Genomic DNA, 13,871 nt, shown 5'->3' with positions numbered 1-13,871 from the left:
CTTCATTCCAAGATCGCACCTAACAAGCCACTTTGAACACAACATAAAGCTTTCTTAAATTGTGCGACGCGTTGCGGCCCTCCGATGCGGCAGTTCAAATCTCCCGCGACGGCCCCTCGTCATCCGGCAACGCTCAACGCCAAGCCAAGTTGGCCAGCTTGGCTGCTTGGCCAACTTGGCTTGGCGTTGAGCGTTGCCGGATGATAAGACTCCGTCCGGAGTCCATCGCCGGACTCCGTCCGTTGCATGCAGTGCGCACTGCCAGCCGAGTGCCGCGCGCCTTTGTTTGCGTTGTTCCGTACGCTGTCCGTCAGTGCATTTTCCGCCGTGTCGCCAGTTTCACGACAGAGAAATGAATGGCCGCAGCAGCTTGAAGCTAAAACGGAAAGTTATCGCCTTGGATCAGAAGGGAGCAGTTAAGTTTTGTTTGTTCTTTTCTCCTTGAAGTCGACCAAAGTCTCTTCAAGGTGATTATCGGCGTTGATGAAGCAGGAGGCAGGTTGGAGGTAACAAAACTTGAAGATATATTGCAACGGAAATATTTACACAGTCAAATACAGAGTTAGCAAAAAAGCACTGATACAAAACACACAATTATTAAGTAAACAGCGCCTTACTCTTCTACTTTTTCTTAAGTTAGAGCCTAGGACAACTGTCACTACCTACGACCAACCGAGTCTCACTGTTCTACCACTAAGTGGTTACGGCCCAGACTAGCGTTGCATCGTACGGAGTCTTACTGTTCTATCAGGTTTAGTGATTACAGCCTAGACTAGCATTGCATCGTACGGAGTCTTACTGTTCTATCAGGTTTAGTGATTACAGCCTAGACTGAGGAACAAGCACCTCGTCTCGATTGTTATAGTCAGAAGAGACAAAGAAAAAGGGCGGTAGGGTCGTGAGCCCATCCCACGGAAGCAGTTGCCAATGAGAGTTGACAGTTTCTTAAGCCACAACCCAAAGGGATGGGCTTACTCTCAAAAGTAAATGTATTGGAAAACCAACCTGTTTTCCCTCTTCCCACAGCTTCGTTTCCCTCTCCTATTTCCACGTGGTCAGTGACGGCCTCGGCAAACACGCCAGGCACGCACGATTTATTGCGGCCATCTCGCACCTCAGCGGCGTTTCCAGCCAGCAGGGGGCTGGGGCGCTGGTGTCCCAACACCGCGTGCCGCAGTCCCCCTCAAGGTCTTTCCTTGAAGAAAAATAATGACCGCTGGCGGAATCCGGACTCGGTGTTCTTAAACGAAGTTCTCCGAACGCGGCCTCCGCATGCGCCCCGCGCCCCTCTCTACGGCGCGCACTGCAAGTTGTAACACGACACCAAGCGGGCTCTCCTCAGCGCTCAAAACAAGATGCACGTGGCTGCCGCCCGAATGCGTAGGGGCGTGAACCCCCCCGCTCCGTACGCGCAGCGCGTGGTCAACATTGCTAGCAGCTGCGTCTCTAACCAGGGGACTCGGGAGCCGGCGCCACAACGTCGCGTATACCACCGTCCCACTCGAGGTTTGTCCGCGTGGCCCTATTATGACCATCGGCGGAATGTCAACACAGCGCGCGTAAGAGCATGTTCTCCGAATCCGTTTTCCTCCTCCGCACCCCCCCCCCCCCCGGCGCGCGCCTCGGCTCGTCGCCCGACACCACGCGGGCCGTCCGACCCCTCAAAAACAGAAACGGTTGCTGCCCGACGCGCTGGGGGGTGGACGCCTCCCCATTCACAAAACACATGGGCAACTCGCGGCACTGCAAAAGTATATACAAAACAATCATTCAGCCCTACACCGTCCATTGTGCATGCTCGAGAGATGAGCGGCCTAACAGGAGCCATAATTAGGGCTGTTGCGTCAGGCACGAAGAAAACTCAAGTGGCCAAGGAGTTCGGCATCGCGCCGAGTACCCTTTCTACAATCCACAGCAGCAAAGAAGTCATCGCTGGCGCTGTCGCACGTGGCGTGAGAGGTGGCCGGAAGAAGCTGCGGTCTCCTGCCTTTCAAGCCGTGGAAGAGGCGCTGTTCAAGTGGTTTTTGAATGCAAGGGCTGCTAATTTGCCCGTGAGTGGGTCACTGCTCCAGAGAAAAGCGAGAGTATTTGCTTGCATCATGGGCTGCGACAGCTTCGTTGCAAGTGATGGCTGGCTGCAGCGTTTTAAGGAGCGCCGCGATATCGTTGGCAGGGTCGTCACTGGCGAGTCCCAGGCCGTCGACAATGAAACCGCAACGATGTGGGTGAAAGCTAACGTTGGTCCTCCCCTTGAAAAGTATGCAGAGAAGGTTGTGTTCAACGCTGACGAAACAGCTCTCTTCATCCAAATGTTACCACAGAAGACCCTGTCATTAAAAGGTAAGCTCTGTCGCGGCGGGAAACATAGCAAGGTCCGCGTCACTGTGCTCCTTTGTACGAATATGGACGGATTGGAGAAGATGCCGTCTTTGGTGATAGGAAAAAGCACGTTGCCACGGTGCTTTAAAGGAAAGAGGCGACTTCAACTGCAGTAGTTATCAAACGGGAAAGCCTGGATGACAAGGGAAGTTTCTTGCGGGATGGCTGCGTAACTGGGACGAGAAGTTGAAGAGGTAGAATCGCAAGATATGCCTTTTCTTGGACAACTGTGCTGCCCACCACACCACTGCTGCGCTGACGAACAAGCAACGATGAAGGTGCCGCAGGGGACAACGACACTCCGGCCATGTGCTTACGACGTACCGACATCGTCCCAGGTGCTGGACGCGGTGGACCTGCTGCGCCGCTACTTCGGCGGCCACGAAGACGGTGCAGATGTGCTTGAGACACTGCTGCCGCCGAGAAGGCCGTCCTTCGGTTAAGGAAGACACAGCAGCGAAGCATAACCGATTATTTTGTGCCGTCAACATGAAAGGTTCGCGCCATCGACATGGAAGGCAATAAAATCAGTCCCTTTCTTATGTGTTTGATTCCAGTTTCTCCCTGTGTGCGATATCGGTACGGACGTTTAGCACTTGCCGCGGACGCAGCCACTCGGCCGCGACTGGAGCTGACACCTCGGCAATGGCTTACCTGTAGCAAGTGCACGCTCGTGTGCAACAAATTTTGTCTAAAATTATTAGCAGTGGCTATAACGAACTAACGCTTATAACGAACAAAACAGCGTCCTTTCGACTTCGTTATAACGAGATTTAAGTGTACATGTTTGCAGCTGCAAATGCAACTTCTGCACATGCATTTACGCTCACAAAGACTTGCTGATAGAAGTGTGTAGGTTATGTAACAATAACCTAACCAGGAAGCCGGTAATTTGAGCTGCCTGAGGTATGCGGAACAGGGTAGAGGGGGGTACTTCGCCGTGGAGAAGTTAGGAGAGGGAAGCGGTAAGAGCACTGCTACCACCCACCCTCCGTAATCCGCCTTTTTTGACGGTGTGACGGCGCATGCCCCCTGCCCTAACGCATTAATCGCGAAATGTTGTGGAAGGGTCGCGCACGCGGCTGCGCGACCTGATCTCAGGTTAAGTGCCCCGATAAAAAAATAAAGGGGGGGGGGGTGGCTCTCGGACGCGCGCTGCTGCAAGCGCTCGTGACGTGTAGTGCCTTGAAACTGCACTAGTTGGCAGCTCGATGTCGGTGCGGTGCCGAAAACGAGAGTAGCGTAAGTGTGCAACTTCATTTTAATACAAAAACCACTTGTCCGGATAGCACCGTGAGCCAAATACTGGGTCGTTTGATACGTATGGTAAAAATAGAATAGACGGCGCTTCAATTCTGTTTCCCTCTAGGTGGCACTCGGGAAGCACCCTTCATATGACTACAGCCACTGAAATATGACGGCAGAACTTGTTTACGCTGGTACCGGCAGCAAGCTTCTAACAACCATTGCCACTGAGCTGTATGTTGATTCGCACCAAAATGGAAAAAGGTCAATTTCGAGCAGTTATCAAACATCTTTATTTAAGACACTGGACGGCTGCCCAAATTAAAGCCGAGTTGAGCGAAGTTCGTGGAGGCTCTGCACCATCACTGAAAGACAATTTAGTACTGGATAAATGAATTCAAACGTGGCCAAATTGTGACGCAAGATGAAGCACGTCCTCGGTGTCCAGTGGAGGTCTCCACGCCAGAAATGGTATCGAAAATTCATGTAATTGTCATGGAAGACCGCCGAATGAAGGTACGTGATGTAGCTGAAATTGTAGGCATCTCGGCAAAGAGAGTTCGCGATATTCTTCATGAGAATTTGCAGATGAAGAAAGTCTGTGCACGTTGGATGCCGCGACTGCTGACGATCGACCAAAGGCGTACGAGGGCAGACATCTCGAAGCAGTGTTCATCGATGCTTTATCGCAATCCGCAGGACTTTTTGCATCGATTTTTGACAGTTTACGAGGCGTGGATATCTCATTGCACTCCAGAGTCTAAACAGCAGTCAAAGCAATGGACTGGGCCTGACGAAGGTGCTCCAAAAAAGGCAGACTGTTTGTTCAGCCGTAAAGGTGATGTTGACGGTCTTTTAGGATTCACGAGAAACAATCTTTGTAGACTACTTAAAAATAGCAAAGTGATAACACGACCATATTATGCAACACTCCAGATCAACTGAAAAAAATAATTGTGCACTAAACGACCTAGGTTACCACGGAATAAACTCCTCTTTCACCGAGACAATGCTCCGCCCCGCAGATCGCTTGTAGCAATGGCCAAATTGCACGAGTTAGGCTTCGAGGTTGTGCCTCATTCACCCTATTATCCAGATTTGGCCCCATGCCACTTTGTCCTCTTTCCAAACCTGAAGAATTGGCTGGGTGCAAAGTAATTTCCTTCAGATGAAGAGGTTACCTCACTCGTAAATCACTACTTCGAGGGCCTCAAGCCATCCTTTTTTTCTGAGGCGATAAAAAATTGGAGCACCGCTATAGAAGATGTGTGGAGCTGGAAGGGAAGTATGTTGAAAAATAAAATATTGTTTTCTGCAAACGTATCAAACGACCCTCGTAATTTCCGCCTTTTATTGGTGGATAGCAAGTTTAGCGACAAACCCCTGCATTAAATAGATCATGTTGTTGACGAAGTCTCCTTACAGCGTCGGCGCTCACTTGCTGGTGGTGCCAGCGCATGCCGACTTCACATACTCGTTTTAAATGGCCCCTCACCAGGTAACATAGCAAATTTTGGTTATATGCTGAAAGTTATTACATGCCCTCCAAGGAGTGTTAAGGAGCGTCTAAATCCTCCATGTGCGCATTCATATCTTTTCCTAAAACCAGCTGACCAGATTTTTTGAACTCATTAATATCCTGAATGGTTGCTTGCTGGGGTTGTCGATTCATCAATATCGCTTATAATGCAGTCAATCAACTCTTTATTTTAATCTTTACTATCACTATCGGTGCATGGGTAAGCTACTCCAAGCCACGTTTTCTTTACTTCCTGGCCTAATTATCATGCCTGCGCCAACGCCTTTCCTTGAACCTGTCATTCCGTTGCACCCGTTCTATAGAAAACTGTCAATAACAGGCGGCTGTTCTAATTCTCGTAAATCCGTGTCGGTCGAGGCATACCTTGTCATTCAGCTTCGTCATTCAGCGGCGTTTCATTTTCCAGCCATTTTTTCCTGCCTGCGACCTACATAGCATGATTACGTAACAATTCTATCATTTCAATACTTGTCCTTTGTGCGTCCTTTCTTAACTCGTTGTGGTCTCATTCTGCTACTTGCTTGGTGTATCGCTACATTAAATTCCTAATCTTCCTTCTTATTGACTGGGGCCCACCTAGGAAAGCTACTGCTCGTGCTGCGAACCGACGCCCAACCTAACTTATACTACACTATCGATAAAATGCACCTAGTCAGGCACAATAACGCCTTCGTGGCCTGCTCGTTTCACTTCTCCGTTCATGTCAGTGACGTTTCCTTAGCTAGCGTCCAGGTTTCCCTGTTTACTGCAAGCACTGCCCTTTGGATCGCATACTCCTACTTTTTAACCTCTGGCACCGTGCACGCTGCGATTTGCCCTTCGTTTCAAATACTCATCAGGTAGGTAAGTCCTCTGGCTATTTGCTTCGCGATCCTTGTCCCCCGTCCTTGCAGTACTTCAATCACCTCGCCCATTATCACCACAAGGTGTCTCTCCTCCACTGTGTCCCAGATGTGTTCCTTGGCTTTCGATATCACTTCCCTAATTGGCTTTCCCGGAAGCGCTCTAATTTGGACTCGCTAGCTTGCACCAACCCTCCCTATTGCCACCGGTTTACCGGTACGCATGTTTGAATCCCGAGCAAACCCCGCTCGTTGTCTTTCCTCCTCGTCGTCGTCGTCGAAAGCTGCACCTGAGGCCACGATGACCTCACCTCGTGTCTTAGCAAAACCCTTCGCTTTGTTGTATTGTTCCGCGGCCCACACGTCATTGGTATCCCATTCGTGAACATCACAGACGCGACCATCACTGCTTTCCAGGCGTGAAGGTTTTGGTGTCCTTCCCTATTCTCGCTTCGGAGCCAGCAGTTCGCGGTGCTCGTATGGAAGCATTCATAATTACTTTACGTATGAGTGGCCCTCAGCTTCATTTATACATTGGCCAGCTTATCTTCTATCACCTTCCGCTGCTCCTGCTCGCTCTTGAGTCCCTTTTCTAGCTTCACAATCTTCCTCTTGCTCTAGACGGTCTAGACGCGACTCTACCACACACATCCTACAGATAGAAAGTGTCCCGTTTGCTTCGCGCACTGGCTCAAACCCAGTTTCTTCCAACATGTAGGTACGTTCGCACTCAGAACAACGCACGCGTGGGTTCCTCCTTGTACCGACCTTGTACCGACATGCAGAAAAAATATTTAAAATACTCGTTGCCTACTCATATCTAACGAAGAAACTGAAAAGCATGAAAATTAATATGTATTGATTGCTCGGTGAACCAAACACTTCCAACAACCAATTGAGCAAAAATTAAAGAAAAAATTCAGAGCCATTCCACTCTGTGAAGGCGGATGACCAGTGGAGCTGTATATATGGTGATAAATACGTTGTTAGTGAATATGTTGAATGAAAATAAGAGACACCACAATGAATTTCCCTCCTTCACGATTTTTTTTCTTTTATTAAATTGCAGAGTCAATGCTTTTTTTTATTTTTTAACCTTCTTCTGTTTCCTTTTTTTTAGATTTATTATTTGCACACCACGGTGACTATCGCATTATGATTTCTATGATATACGGCCAGTGGCAACACTGTAAAGGTTCATGGCCAATGTGAGGTCTGCACACGACCTATGACGCGCCGTGGGCACACTGATGTTGCCGAACCTTTCGAAGAGAAAAACCACCAACCCCTTTCCGTCTGGCCGAGACACGTCTGTGTCGAAGTCACTCGCCATTAAGATGGCAGCGGAGTCGGTAGGGGTCATCCAGTCAAAGGTACATACGCTTGGCGTTTGAGGTATGATTTTCGTCCAGATTACGTGTCGCCCGCCTTCGCTGCGCACACACATGCTTCTATTCACGACGGTGTTCTTGGTAGGCGTGCCGTTCTTCCGCAGTCCTCACCACACGAGGCGTACCCATTGTATGGGTCGAAGGGGATTGAGATAAGGTTAAGCGATTTGCCTATAGAGCCCGTGACGTCAAACCCCAATCCATGCTAAATAATGTCTATTGCGGTTTACCTTTTTTTATTACCCTTTTGGCACTCCTCGCGATTAAACACAGCTGGTGCATACCCGCCGATACGCTTTTTAGTTTATGCATTAGGCCTTTTAGCTCTAAGGTGGTCACCATCTTTTTTGCACACAAACCACCAGAACCTTGCGCTTCAGCTCGCTGCTCCTGCTGCACTGAGGAGCCCTTCAATTCGGCCCGTGTGCTTGCTCCCCGCGGTTTCATTCGGGAAAGTCTTTTCTGAAGCGCCATCTGGCGCACAGAAATGCACATACAAAACCAAAACGAAGAATACTGGAAAAGAAAAAAATGCATGATTAGAGGCAATATCAACAGGAATTCGCTCGGTGACACGTACAAGAGTAGGATGCGCGAGAATGTGGGACGTATTCGACTTATTCATATGTTAGAGATATCGGTGCTTTACTTATACAATTTTATTTTATTTACAATACCCTCAAGGCACATTTGGCGTTATACAGGTTATGGGTAGATGGTACATAAACAAATACATCAGTAACAATAACTCATTAACACAAAAACAAAATATTCCTAAAAAAATGCTATAGACTTAGTGCGCGACAAGTACACTCAAAAAAGCAAATGAAAAACAAGAAACGCCAAAAAAGCATTAGTGAAGATATTGTTATTCAACTAGTGTGAAGTATTTAGTCACTAATGGTAGGCTTGAAAATCATTATGTCTTCTATGCAGGTGATTGACGAGGGAAGGTGGTTCCACTCGCTACTTGCCTTGGGCAAAAAAACAGTCAAACAATGCATTTCTTCGACTAAAGGGAACGGAGACTTTTTGCGGGTGATCGACTCTGGAAGACACACAAAGAAAATCTTGCGGAATAACTAGAGGCGAAATATTTTTGTGTAATTTGTACATTGTAAAGGCCTTGGCTTGACTTTATAAAAGAAATACTAGCTCCGCGTGAAATATTCATTACGTTCATCGCGCCATCAAACGTTCATCAGTTCTTTACGATCGAGGTTTAATTTGCTTAGCTTATAAAGTCAACGTTTATGACACACTTTTTCAAGGGCTTTCGAAAAATCTAAAAAGATGCAATCGGCAAGAAAAGAACGGTCAAGTATTTGGTGATGTTTGTAAGTAAATGTTACTAATTGTGATTCACATTAGAATGATTTTCGAAAACCACGTTGTGATGGCGAAAAAAATGAATTAGACTCAAGAAAATCCGCAAGTTTAGTAAAAATAATATGTTCTAGCAGTTTGCAGCAGGTACTGGTTAATAATATCGGGCGATAATTTGTAGGCGACGTTTTGCTGCCGGATTTATGCAAATGAATTATTTTTTTTATTTTCCATTTTGACGGAACCGTAGATGTGTTGAGTGATTGCTGGAATATTTTGGTTAAAATAATGGAACTATAAGATTAGGTGTTTTTCAAAAATTTAGCACTGATGTTATCAAAGCTGGGTGACGAATGTATCTTCAATGAATCTATTAGTCGAACAACTCCGGGAACTTCAACAGACACTGGAGGCATAGTTAAGAAGTTACAGTCATTCAAGACAGGTAGTTTAATTTCAGCTTTACACGACAAATTTTTAACAAAGTTATTATTCAGGATAGTTGCGCATAGCGTTTTCGGAACTGGGTTACCAGAGCAATTGTTAAGAGTGATAGAATCATCGGAAGGTGGATGTATGACGCGCCAAAACATTTTTACGTTAGTTGTCAGAATAGATGGTAATGTGGTTGGTAAGAATGATTCTTTAGCGTATTTGAGTGTGGCTACATAGGCGTTAGATGCTAATGTCTAGGCTTTCCAACGTAAGTCAGTGGGTGATTGCTTCGCGGAACGATACAATCGTCTTTTTCTGTTGAATATCCGCTTTAAATGATTATTGTACCAAGGCACGCGGGCTGCATGTTATAGTACGGGTTGGGATGTGTTTATTGATTAAGCGATTTACCTCTGCCGAAAACATATTCCAGTTTGACTGCGCACTACGTTTTTCAAGATCGCTCAAGGATATAAGAAATATAGTTCAGCACAATGCGTTGGCGGGCTATTTGGTGCGAATCCATGAATACTCTATTTAGCGCAAAACAACAGACACAAGAAAGACGACAAAGTATTCATGGAAATAAGAAATAGACTGAGCTCATTATTTATTGCTTCAAAGTTAACTCTCTTATAGTCTCTATTTTTTTACTCTTCGGAAGTTTCAGAAACGGAGTATCAAAGTGAATATTTAGCAAAAATGCGGCGAAACTGCGTCGTTCGCGCGCACTCATACACACGTTTAAAGGCGAGCAAGCTTGCACTCGGCGAGCGCGGTTAACGAGTGGTACCTCTGGGCTTGAGTTTGTGCTCAAGGGACCCCGTGAGGCTGTCGTGCTACCTTGTTGAACATCTCATATTCATAGCATTCGCAACTTCAGTCATTATAATATAGTTAATACCTATATATTGTGAGCAATTTACAGCTCTGAGTTTTAGGTGTCTATACAACGTTACATGAACCATTAGTTCATCGAGTACTCATCATTGCTGCCTTGGCGGTCTTTCGCCATCCTTGGTCCTCGCGCCATCAAACATCACATATCATCAGAAGCGAAAAAATGTACCCACACGTCGTTATGCCACCTCAGAGGCACATCTTGCAAGACGCGCGTATGCGGCCGGGTTCCCCTCTGGCGCTTCCCTCTGCACACGCTGTATCATTCAGCAGCGTTGCCTCAAAGTACACGGGCGGCGCTTATGCGAATACACATCCAGACGATTGCCTGATTGTACATGAGGTAAGATCGACTCCGCACAGCACCGGAGAAATGTTAAGCAATTTTACTTGACCATTAAAGGGTGGCACATACTGTTGCCCAAATTCCTGCCAAGGATGTTCATTGAACAGTGGCACAGACCTACTGGCGCATACCCAGTGACCCAAGTTGGCATCAAAGAAGGTCACTGGAGACCAATCATTGGCACAGCGGTGCGCACACAGTAGTCCGAATCCAGGTCAAAGCGTTTAATTCAACAGGTGGCACCTACCGTGTGCTGCATCAGTAGTGACCCAAGTCCGCGCAAAAGAGGTTCCTTGAAGTGTGGCACGTATGTATACGTTTCCACATCCCGTATAGACTCGTGTGAGGCCCGCACCAATGTAAAGGCCCCACTCTAAATTTGGAAGCTCAAAATTTGGAGAAAACATTTTTCACTGGAGAAGCAATGGCATTCGGCACCCTGATGTTAGCGTGTGCATTGGCGAATTTTCGCGCGCTGCGTACTTCCGCGTGCCGCTACTAAATGGCCACAGCTGCGCGTTACCCTCTGACGCTCTGGTACATCAGGGGATCGGTGAGGTGCACAAGTCAGGTGCACAGGTGCACAAACAAAGGGCGCCGGCTGAGCCGGCGCCCTTTGTTTCTTTGTTGGCGATTATGAAAATGTTTACAAAGCTATTATGAATATGATAACATTCGCTTTTGTAGCGGTGGGCTGGCATGGACGATTACGACGAATTTCATACTCTTAGTCATCAAAAAATTAGACAAAAAGGTTCGGTCTTGTGGCAAGGGCCGCACCTCGTCAAAACTTTAAAAAATGTGCGGTCCTTACACCAGTCCATATGGTGCTCAGTGACCCCAATATGTCGGATGGTTGATTTTGAACCCTGTTGCTTAGGAGTGAGTATCAACAGTGAACATCTCAGTAACCTCCGGTTTGCAGATGACGTTGACCGGTTCAACAACACTGGGGACGAATTACAACAAATCATTGCGGACATTAAAAGATAAGTGTAAGGGTGGGGTTAAAGATTAATATGCAGAAGACAAAGATAATGTTCAACTGCCTGGCACAGGAACAGGAGTTCAGGATTGCCAATAAGCCTTTAGAGCCTGTGAAGGAGTCTGTTCATCTAGATGAAATAACGACTGTAGGCTCTTACCATGAGTAGGAAATTTACAGAAGAATAAAAGTGGGTTGGAGTGCAAATGGCAGCCTTGCCAGATCCTCACTGGGAGCTTACTACTGTCTTTGAAAAGAAACGTATACAATCCCTGCATTCTACTGGTGATAACATACGGTGCAGAAACTGGGAAGTTGACGAAGAAACTCTAGAACAAGTTAGGGACGGCGCAAAGAGCGATGGAAAAAAAAATATTAGGCGTAGCGTTCAGAGACAGGGGCAGAGCGGTGCGTATCAGAGAGCAACCTAGGATAGCCGATATTCTAACGGACATTGGAAGCAAAAAATGGAGCTGGTCAGGCCATATAATGCGTAGCATAGTTAACCATTAGAGTTAAAGAATGGGTTCCAAGAGAAGGGAAGCGCAGTAGAGGACGGCAGAAAACTAGGTAGGGTGATAAAATCAGAAAATTTCCAGGCGCAAATGGGAATCGGATGGCGCAGGACAGGAGAAATTGGAGGTTGCAGGGAGGGGCATTCGTCCTGCAGCTGGCATAAATAGGCTGAGGATGTGCTTGAGTAAGCTATTGGACTACTTATTTATTTATTTATTTATTTATTCCTCAAATGGCCCTGGAGAGGGGTTTTACATGAGGTATGGGCAGCTTCAAAGAAAAATGTGTTCGATGGCAGTCCTGAACGCAGTCGCGCTGGAGTGGCCCGCCGCTTCTTCAGGCAAATCATTCCAGTCTCTCGCTGTACGTGGAAAAAAAGAACGAAGATGGGATGATGTGCGCGCACGCGGGGGGTATACTGACTTTGAATGATTGGTCCGGGATGAATGGCAGTGAGCTGGCGATATGACGCTGTTGCCAATCAGGGCATGATAAAACTTGTGATATAGAATGATCCTGGACACTTGACGTCTCGTTTCTAGTCTAGGAAGATTCGCAATAGATTTTAGCGCTGTGACACTAGTATATGAAGAATAGTCATGGAAGATAAATCGGGCCGCGCTATTTTGGACAGATTCAAGCATGTTAGCAAGATTAGCATGATGAGGGTCCCAAACTGAGCATGCGTATTCAAGTTTGGGCCTTACCAAAGATTTGTAGGCAAGAGTTTTTACCGAAGGAGGGGCACATTTCAGATGTCGCCGGAGAATGCCTAAGGTGCGGTTAGCCTCGTTAGTTAATTTAGTGATGTAAGAGGACCATGAACTATCGTGCGTTAAAATAAGCCCTAAGTATCTATAACAGGTCACAGATGATATTCTTGAATTACCTAAGAGATATGAGGGTGCTACATAAGAATGCCGACGATTGAAAGAGATCAATGAGGTTTTATTTACATTTAATGACATTAACCAAGTCTTACACCATTTTTCAACTGTTTGTAAGTCACGCTGCAGGACAGGGATATCTGAGCTATTGTTAATGGGTCGGTAAATAACACAGTCGTCCGCAAATAGGCGCATCTTAGAAGATATGTCATTAGGAAGGTCATTAATGTAGATTAAGAAGAAAAGGGGGCCAAGAACAAAACTTCGAGGAACTCCAGAAAGCACAGGAGACCGAAGAGATGAAAAGTCATTTGCAAAAACGAACTGTTGCCGCCCGGTCAGAAAACTGCGCAACCAAAAATAAATTAGGGCCGAATTCAGTGACCGCCTACCTCGGTCAATGATTAGGCAGTGAGCGAGGTAGGCGGGATAACCGTGAGACACCAACATGGAACCATACATACATGCATACATACATACATACATACATACATACATACATACATACATACATACATACATACATACATACATACATACATACATACATACACACACATACATACACACACACATACATACATACATACATACATACATGCATACAGAGCCCCAGCAAAGAGCGCGAAATACCCAAAGAATGCGAATACATTAAAACAGAAACGAGAATCACATGGACTTGACTATCTCACGATGACTGTCGATGGTAGTGCTTAAGCACTAAATCAATATAACGATATAACTTAGTGTCACTGTCAAAGCGAGGCATTAATGAGGCGCGCGCTGCACCTCGACTCCTCTTTCGTGCTTCCACAAGAATACTCGGCGACATCTAGCGTCGCCATCGCAAAGTCTGCGCATGGCCTCCGAAATGCATGAGGTGTGATAAACGCGCCAAGTAACAACAAGGATTCTTCGTTGCCCTTCTTTGCAGACACGCTGCGCCATCTACTGGTAGTGGTGCAAAATCCCCGCGTGGCTTTCAAGAGGATAATTGTGGCACACTGGGGCCTGCGAATGCGCGACATAATTCCTCGCTTGCCGCACGCTCACTGGCACATACTGATTGGCCTAGGTTG

The sequence above is a fragment of the Dermacentor andersoni genome, chromosome 8, assembly GCF_023375885.2.
Source record: "Dermacentor andersoni chromosome 8, qqDerAnde1_hic_scaffold, whole genome shotgun sequence".
Taxonomy (NCBI): Eukaryota; Metazoa; Arthropoda; class Arachnida; order Ixodida; family Ixodidae; genus Dermacentor; species Dermacentor andersoni.
The sequence above is the reverse complement of the archived record's forward strand: the minus strand, read 5'-3'. Positions refer to the sequence as shown.